The sequence below is a fragment of the Dreissena polymorpha genome, chromosome 2 (genome assembly GCF_020536995.1).
Source record: "Dreissena polymorpha isolate Duluth1 chromosome 2, UMN_Dpol_1.0, whole genome shotgun sequence".
Lineage (NCBI taxonomy): Eukaryota > Metazoa > Mollusca > Bivalvia > Myida > Dreissenidae > Dreissena > Dreissena polymorpha.
Window position 1 is genome coordinate 136,526,112 of NC_068356.1, and position 9,588 is coordinate 136,535,699.

Sequence of the window (9,588 nt, forward strand, 5' to 3'; positions counted from 1 at the left end):
TGTATTGTTAATATTATAATTCAACAGAGTTAAAGTCAAAACAAGTTAATCTTATCAGATTATTTTATTAAAAAAAATATAATGAACTATTTATTAAAAGCAGGTCTATAGCTTTCTGAATTCAAATAGTAAGTTTTTTTTAAATCTGATTTGGGGAAAGGGTCTGGCCTTTTTTTAGGGGAAAAAATCGCGCGAAATGCTGGATTTTGGGGGAAAAAATCACGCGAAACGCTGGATTTTGGGGAAAATAAGGAAAGTCTTAAATAATCAATTTAACATATTTTGCTGTTTTTAAAACAAATTTAAGGCAACAGATAATTTAATTATGCAATATTTGACATTCTCTACACTGGATCATGTTAACTTATGTATTTAAAGTTAAAAAAGAAATTTTATGGGAAAACAATGAAGTCTGGGGAAAATTTACCTGATGAGGGGAAAAAAAATCTGAGGGGAAAGGGCTGATTTTTGGTGGGTCCCAAAGAAGGAAAAAAAAGTCCTCAATACAAAGTATTCAAATATAATTGTGATATAAGAACAATGATAAGACAGAAACTAGAACAAAATCCTATTGATCTTGTTCCTACCTTTTGAGCATTATTATTATAAGTGTCTCAGTCTGACATGTTACAAACTGGTACCAGTCTCACCGTCTGACCAGCTACAAACTAGTACCATTGTCTCAGTCTGACATGTTACGCACTGGTACCAGTGTCACCGTCTGACCAGCTACAAACTAGTACCATTGTCTCAGTCTGACATGCTACGCACTGGTACTAGTGTCACCGTCTGACCAGCTGCAAACTTAGTACCATTGTCTGAGTCTATGTACTCGTACAATTGTCTCAATTTGATGGGAGACATACTGGTACCATTGTCGAACCCTGACATTCTATTGGACTGGTACCATTGTCACAATTTGACATGCTACATACTGGTACCATTGTCACCATCTGACATGCTACATAATGGTATAATTGTAACAGTTTTACATGCTACATACCGGTACCATTGTCACAGTCTCACATGCTAGGTACTGGTATAATTGTCACAATCTGACAAGCTACGGACTGGTTAAATTGTCACAGTCTCACATGCTACATACTGTCTGGTAAAATTTTCAAAGTCTGACATGCTACATACTGGTACGATTGTCACAGTCTAACATTATACATATCAGTACCATTTTCACAGTCTGACATGCTATGTACTGGTACCATTGTCACAGTCTCACTTGCTTCTAAGATATACTGGTAAAATTTTAACAGTGCGACATGCTACACACTGGTACCAGTGTCACAGTCTGGCATGCCACATACTGGTACCATTATCACAGTCACATATGCTAAGCACTGGTACTATTGTCACAGTCTCAAATGCTACCTACTAGAACTATTGTCTCAGTCTCAGATGCTAGGTACTGGAACAATTGTAACAGTCTGACATGCTACGAACTGATACCATTGTAACATTCTGACATGCTACGCACTGGTACCAATGTCACAGTCTGACAGATGCTTCGCACTGGTACCATTGTCACAGTCTCAGATGCTACATACTGGTATAATTGTAACAGTCTGACATGCTACGGACTGGTACCGTTGTAACAGTCTGACATGCTACGTACTGGTACCAATGTCAGAGTCTCAGACGCTACGTACTTGTACCATTGTCAAAGTCTCACATGCTACATACTGGTATAATTGTAACAATCTGACAAGCTACGAAGTGACACAATTGTTACAGTCTCACATGCTTAATACTGGTATAATAGTAACAGTTTGACATGCTACATACTGGTACCATTGTCACAGTCTGACATGTCACGTACTGGTACCATTATCATAGTCTTTGATGCTAAGCACTGGTACCATTGTCACCATCGGACATGCTATGTACTAATATAATTGTAAAAGTCTGACATGCTACGTACTGGTACCTGACATGCTACGTACTGGTACCATAGTCAAAGTCTGAACTGCTACTTACTGGTACCATTTTCACAGTCTAACATGCTATGTACAAGTATTATTGTCACAGTCTAACATAAGACATACCAATACCATTTTCATAACCTGACATACTACATTACTGGTACCATTGCAGCGATTTTTTTTATATAAAGTACCGGTAAAATGGCATTTTTCCAGTAAACTACAAATTTCCCAATTGCTGTCAAAATATCCCAATTGAAGAAAACTAAATTAACAATGCAACTGCAACTTTTAACTAGTTTTCTTATGCAGCGTTATGGCTTGAACCTAAGTAAATATAATATTGACAACTTTACAACATTTAATTATCAATTTTAAAGTATTTGGGAGCAAACAAATCAAATACGCAAATTTTCCCAATTTCTGGGTTTTTCTTGCACAATTTTCCAAATTGGGCTGGTACCAGTTCTTTTCCCAATGGGTTACAAAAATCACAGCATTGTCTCAGTCTGTATGTACCGGTACAATGGTCACAGTCTGACTTTCTAGGTACTGGTACCATTACACTATAATGTTTGCATTCATTTTCAAAGCAAAACAGTTAAAACTGCACAACCGTTTTGCAATGAAAATAATTTCATTTTTGTTAACACCCCACTTCAACTTACTTACATTTAGATCACTTCCAAGGGGTCACACAACTATTGAATGATCATCAGCATGTTTCTCAGTATTTAACATTCCTGCCAATCCCTCTTAAGAGTAATATTTAAGTCTACCTTTAGTTTCAATTAACATCACACACATCAGGGTCTTTTATTTTACTATACATGTATCACTGCTTACACATAGGCTTTTTATATAATATTTAAATGAATAACACTACCATAAAAGCCCATAAGAAACATTGAAATATAATTGAATATAAATAATGCTAAATTCATGTAAAAATATATTATGGTAAAACAGTAAAGCAAGACGGTATAAAACAAGAGCACCGCCTTGCGGGTGCAGACCGCTCATCTATTTTCTTTTTAAAGGTGAAGGGACTCTCAATTTCAATCACAAAGGAGGGAGGGGTGGAGTGAAGAGGGGTGTATAGTGTGGGGGTGTGGACATTTATTACATTATCTTCCAAAAATGCGGAAAAAAATGCACAAAAAAATATATAAAAAATTCGAGGGTTGGGGAGGGGTGGGGGGAGGTGATTATTGGCTGCGATGGTTGGACGGTATTTCAAAAATAAAATAATAAAAACAAGGACTGTTTGTAAAACATGCATGAACCCCATATGGGCTTCCAGTTGTAGTGGCAGCCATTGTGTGAATACGTTTTTTGTCACTGTGACCTTGACCTTTGACCTAATGTAAGTTATCATCCGGAAACCATTGTACTTTTTCGAGTCACTGTGACCTTGACCTTTGACCTATAAGAGGGGGGTATAATGTGGGGTGTGGTTATTTATCATATGTTTAAAAAATATTTGGGGGGGGGGGGGGGGATGGGGGGTAGGGGGGGGGTGGGGAGGTGAGAGGGGGGTAATAATGTGGGGTGTGGTAATTTATTAATGTTTAAAAAAAAAAAATTGGGGGTGGAAAGTAGGGGGGAGTGAGAGAGGGGTATAATGTGGGGTGGGGTTATTTATTAGATGTTTAAAATAAATTGGGGTGGGGGTGGGGGGGTAGGGGGGTGGGGGGGGTAGGGGGAATGGGTAGTAGGGGAGTGCTGGATGAGAGGGGGGTTTAATGTGGGGTGTGGTTATTTATTAGATGATGTTTAAAAAAAATGGGGTGGGGGTGATATCCTCTATTCATTAAACATGAAATTTTAACGTATTGCATTTGTTTCCCCTGTATATAAGAAAGATATAATAGTGTATTACCTCCCCTGTCCTGCTTATATTTATATTAATCAACAAAATTAAACATTAACACAATATTTTATATACAAAATATACAAAAAAAATCATATTCTGATAATATTTTTACTGATCCACTTTATTTTACTCAAAGGATGATGTTTCATTGGACTGATAATTATAGATTTAGGATTACAGACCAGTTGCTTCAGTTATATTGTTCAGAGTTCGCCCGGTTGGCCGTGTATGCATTCTTGAGTTATAATACAAAAACCATTTTACTATTTCGGGTCACCGTGACCTTGACCTTTGACCTAGTGACCTCAAAATCAATAGGGGTCATCTGCTAGTCATGATCAATGTACCTATGAAGTTTCATTATCCTAGGTTCAAGCGTTCTTGAGTTATAATCTGACAACCACCTGGTGGACGGACCGACAAACAGACCGACATGAGCAAATCGATATACCCCCTCTTCTTCGAAGGGGGGCATAATAGATATTTGTGTTTTTTAACCGTTTCAAACAAAAAAAATTGGGGAGGGGTGGGGGGGGGGGGGGGTAAAGTGTGAGGGTGTGGTGGTCATTTGTAAGATGATAAAAATTAGGGGAGGGAGGATTCGGGGGGATGGGGGCAGGGCACGGAGGAGGGCACGAGGGATGGTTTGGGTGGAGTCTATTGTGGTATGTCAGGTAAGAGTAGTTTTGTTCAAGTATCAATCAAATTTAATCATAAATAAAGAAGTTATGGCAATTTTACCAATAATTTGACCTTGAGAGTCAAGGTCATTCAAAGGTCAAGGTAAAATCCAACTGGCCAGGTACAGTAACCTCATGATAGCATGAAAGTATTTCAAGTTTGAAAGCAATAGTCTTGATACTTTAGAAGTAAAGTGGATCGAAACACAAAATTTAACCATATATTCAAAGTTACTTAGTCAAAAAAGGGCCATAATTCCGTAAAAATGACAACCAGAGTTATGCAACTTGTCCTTTTACTGTACCCTTATGATAGTTTGCGAGTGTTCCAAGTATGAAAGCAATATCTATGATACTTTAGGGGTAAAGTGGACCAAAACACAAAACTTGACCGAATTTTCAATTTTCTAAGTATAAAGGGCCCATAATTCCGTCCAAATGCCAGTCAGAGTTACATAACTTTGCCTGCACAGTCCCCTTATGATAGTTAATAAGTGTTGCAAGTATGAAAGCAATAGCTTTGATACTTTAGGAATAAAGTAGACCTAAACACAAAACTTAACCAAATTTTCAATTTTCTAAGTATAAAAAGGGCACATAATTATGTCAAAATGCCAGTCAAAGTTACATAACTTTGCCTGCACAGTCCCCTTATGATAGTTAGTAAGTGTTGCAAGCATGAAAGCAATAGCTTTGATACTTAAGGAATAAAATGGATCTAAACACAATACTTAACCAAAATTTTCGATTTTCTAAGTATTAAAAGGGCACATAATTCTGTCAAAATGCATGCCAGAGTTATCTAACTTTGCCTGCCCAGTCCCCTCATGATAGTAAGTAAGTGTACCAAGTTTGAATGCAATAGCATTGATACTTTCTGAGAAAAGTGGACCTAAACGCAAAACTTAACCGGACGCCGACGCCAACACCGATGCCGACGCCAAGGTGATGACAATGGCTCATTGACTGTAACAAGCGTTCTGTAAGAAAAATGTCACTTTTTCCACTTAGAATATGCATATTATTGATAAATCTAAGTGGAAAAAGTGACATTTTTCTTACCGAATGCTTGTTACAGTTGCCTGATCTTGTTTATATATTGGGGTCATGTTGATAAAGAAGTTTGCACAATATGAAAGCAATATGTCAAGGGACATTGAAAATATTTGAGCTGGTACGCAAAACTTTAACATAGAAATATCAATACATGCATATTCTAATTAAGTGCAAAAAAGGACTTAATTCTTACAAAATGTTTGATACAGTTGTCTGGTCTTGTTAATAGATTGGGGTCATGTTGGTAAAGAAGTATGCAAAATATGAAAGCAATATGTCAAGGGACATTTAAAAAATATTTGAGGTGGTAGGCAAACTTTGACATAGATTTATCAATAATATGCATATTTTAAGTTGAAAAAGAGACATAATTTTTACAAAATGCTTGATACAGTTGTCTGCTCTTGTTTGTAGATTGGGGTCATGTTGATAAAGAAGTATGCAACAAATGAAAGCAATATGTCAAGGGACATAGAAAAAATTGAGGTGGTACGCAAACTTTAACATACATATATCAATAATATGCATATTCAAAGTGGAAAAAGGGCCTTAATTCTTACAAAATGCTTGATACAGTTGTCTGCTCTTGTTTATAGAGTGGGGTCATGTTGGTAAAGATGTATGCAAAATATGAAAGCAAAATGTCAAGGGACATAGAAAATATTTGAGTTGGTACGCAAACTTTAACAATCCAACGCTCAGGCTCACGCTAACGCTGACGCAGGGGTGAGTAGGATATCTCCAATATATATATTTCATATATAATATTCGAGCTCAAAATTGTTCCTACGGGAATTTTAGCATGCATTGGACAATTGGTAGTAGTAATAACTAGTTCTGCAACAATACGCCAAGAAATGTATTGCAATATATTGTCAGTTCAAAAACCTGTATGGCAATATATTGCTAACTAGTGCCAGAATTATAACTCGCCAGCTAATCACCAAAACCAACATAATTACATGAACATAACCTTTGTTTTGTATGTTTAGGTTCTAGTTATATCCTATTGGCAATTCTAGCCTTTTTTACAAAATGCTTTATAAACACAATTTACTCTTTTTTTGGCTTTACAAAGCATTTTGTTATGAAAGATTAGTACAGAGCTCCAGATAAGGTTAGTGCCCCAGATAAGCTGCGTATCTGCGTCTTTTACCCTATTAAAATGTTCAAAAACGCAAAGAAATACAATATCATGCGTATTGAAAACGCAACCAATTTGACTTTTACGCAAACTCGTCAAATGGGATGCGTACAATACAATGGCTTCGATCGAAAATGCTTTTCTCATCTTCGGTATTTTCTCTTTTGAAGTATTATTGTAACGAGGCGATGCTTTCATTCAGCAAGCACCTGGATGTTGGAGCAAGAAACAGTCAAAGTAAATAAAACGCTCTGCAGACTAGATTTCATAGTAAAATCAAGCGTCTGACCAAATAATTTACGACGACATACATGCGCTTTCAATCTGACTTAATCCGTTGTTTTATAACTCAGTTCACCCTATTTCAAGAATGAAATCACCCTATTTTTCAAAATAAAAGGGTGAAAACCCTATTTCCCAAATAATTATCTGGGCCACTTTAAGGTTTTGTGAAATTCTTAAATTACTACCAGATTTTCAAAAAGAATTCTTAACTCTGAAATTTTATTCTTAACGTTACTACTTAGTTTTGGATAATAATTCTTATTTTTTATAAATGACCTAAAAATAAATAATAATGGTTATTTTTATGCAAAAAAATCAAAATAAACATACTAGCAACTTTATTTATACGAGTTCAACAGTGTCTTTTCAGTATTATACAATTTTATTTTTCAAATACCTTCATATGCCCAAAATATGCTTAGATTGCATGCCTTAGATGCATTTTTACATATTTCACAATTAAAACGGGTCTCCCCTTCAATCTTTTCAACGATTAGCCACGGGACTTGTCCCTTCCACTCGTTCAATGTTTTTTTGTGTGTTTAAGTTTGGACCCGTCGTGTCGCGTTTTTGTTTAGCTTTCCCAACTGTGTCGGAAACTGAACACAACATCATATAAGATCTTTTCTATAATGTCTTTCTAAACATTTAACTTCGGTTCACTTTGCGTACAATATGTTAAACGCGTTTTTTTTTTACGATTTGCAGTTTTTTAGGACGCTCTCTGGGCGCCGCCATTGTTTTTTGACAGATAGACTGTATACGCCGCTTTTATTGGAAAAAATGCGCTTTGTTAAACAAACCCGATAACCATTCTATAAAAGCACCGCAAAGATCTTTAATACGCGAAAAGAACTCAATAAAAATCGATACGAACCGATGTAAAGATAATATTCGTAACTTGATTTTGTAATTCTTAATGGTACGACAAGATTTTAAAATAAATATGTAACGGACTTGAAAATAATTTGTAATTACGAAAATACGACCCTTATCTGGAGCTCTGTTAGTAGTCACTTTGTCCATTGGATATTCCCATATTAACATTAAGAATAATAACCTGAAAGAGAATTGTGGATGTTTAAAAGCCGGTCCTGTGCCTTATCAGAATGCTGTTACATAAAAATTGTTTGATCATTATTACTTCTGTTTATAATAACATCAATTGACAGTTTTATTATGTAATTTATTATGTGGGTTTTTTATATTACCACAAGGTTTATCTTAAATGTAACAGTATAACAAGCAAAAGCAGATCTTACGGACTCCCATGTATAAACGCTACTCCATATAATAAACTTTTTAGAATGCTATTTTTACGTTACAATGTATTTTTACTAAACACCGATTTGTTTTGTTTTTGTAACCTTGATATCATTATTTCGGATGGCTTTTCTGGACGCAATGTGGATGAAGTTTTGTAGAATGTTGTATCAGTATGATGGAAATCGTATCGCAATACAATATGCTGATTGCGATATATACTGATATACAGGTATATTGTTGCAGCACTAGTAATAATATATAATGAAATGCACATTAAGTTCCACTATACACATGAACACTATTAATAAGATGACTTTAGTGAATTTACCATATCAAAAAAGTAGGTTTTGTGTAGGCATAAGTTCGAATCCCACTAAAGGCATGTATGCAAAACAAAAAATAAAACATCTTTTTAGATAAATACCGTTTTGAAAACAAAGAATATGCATTGTCATGGGGAAATACTATGCATATGCCCCTTTAAACATTTTGGATTTCCTGATACGATACTTCACTCAATTAACAAACTATGATTGAAAGAGGAGAGGTTTTGAGGAGCCTTAAATCTTCTTGTGCCCACTGATGTCTGCTGATTCTTTTCAAACCTTTTGAATCTGTATTTATTATCATAGAACAATAGAACATTTATAAAGACGTAATTGTCACTGCTTAAATTGTTTTCAACAGACAGGGTCAAAGACGCTAAAGATAAATCAAAGAATAGTATGATAATAAACCAGTGTTGGTAGTGCTTATGTTATTTAATTATGCCTATTTCATTCATACAGATTAAAGAGATATGTTCCATTGTTTAAATATGCTTTGTCACTGAAAGATCTCAAAGCCCAAATTACAGCAATCATGTTAGAGGTCAACTTGTTATTATGTTGCAAAAAATATCACTGCTCAAGAGGAATTTTTTACAGTTAAACATTAGGCATTTTTTAAATATTAAGATTTTGAGATATTCTTTATAAATTTTTAGGGCTGGAAGGAGGACATACTTTTTAAAACATTTATCCAATACTTAAGCAGTGTCTTTTCCGTTAAGAAGCCAGTCCCGTATTTGGCCCCATTCTGAATAAAACAAGACCTGTGTTTGTGAAACACAATGCCCCCTACTGCGCTGCAAGGCAGCTTATAATTTTAGAAAAAAAAAGACCTTTGACCTTGAAAGATGACTTTGACCTTTCACAACTCAAAATGTCCAGCTCCATGAGATACACATGCATGCCAAATATCAAGTTGCTATCTTCAATATTGCAAAATTTATGAACAACCTTAAAGTTTTGGGACAGACACGCACATACAATGGCAGACAGACAGACAGACGGGCCAGGCCAAAAA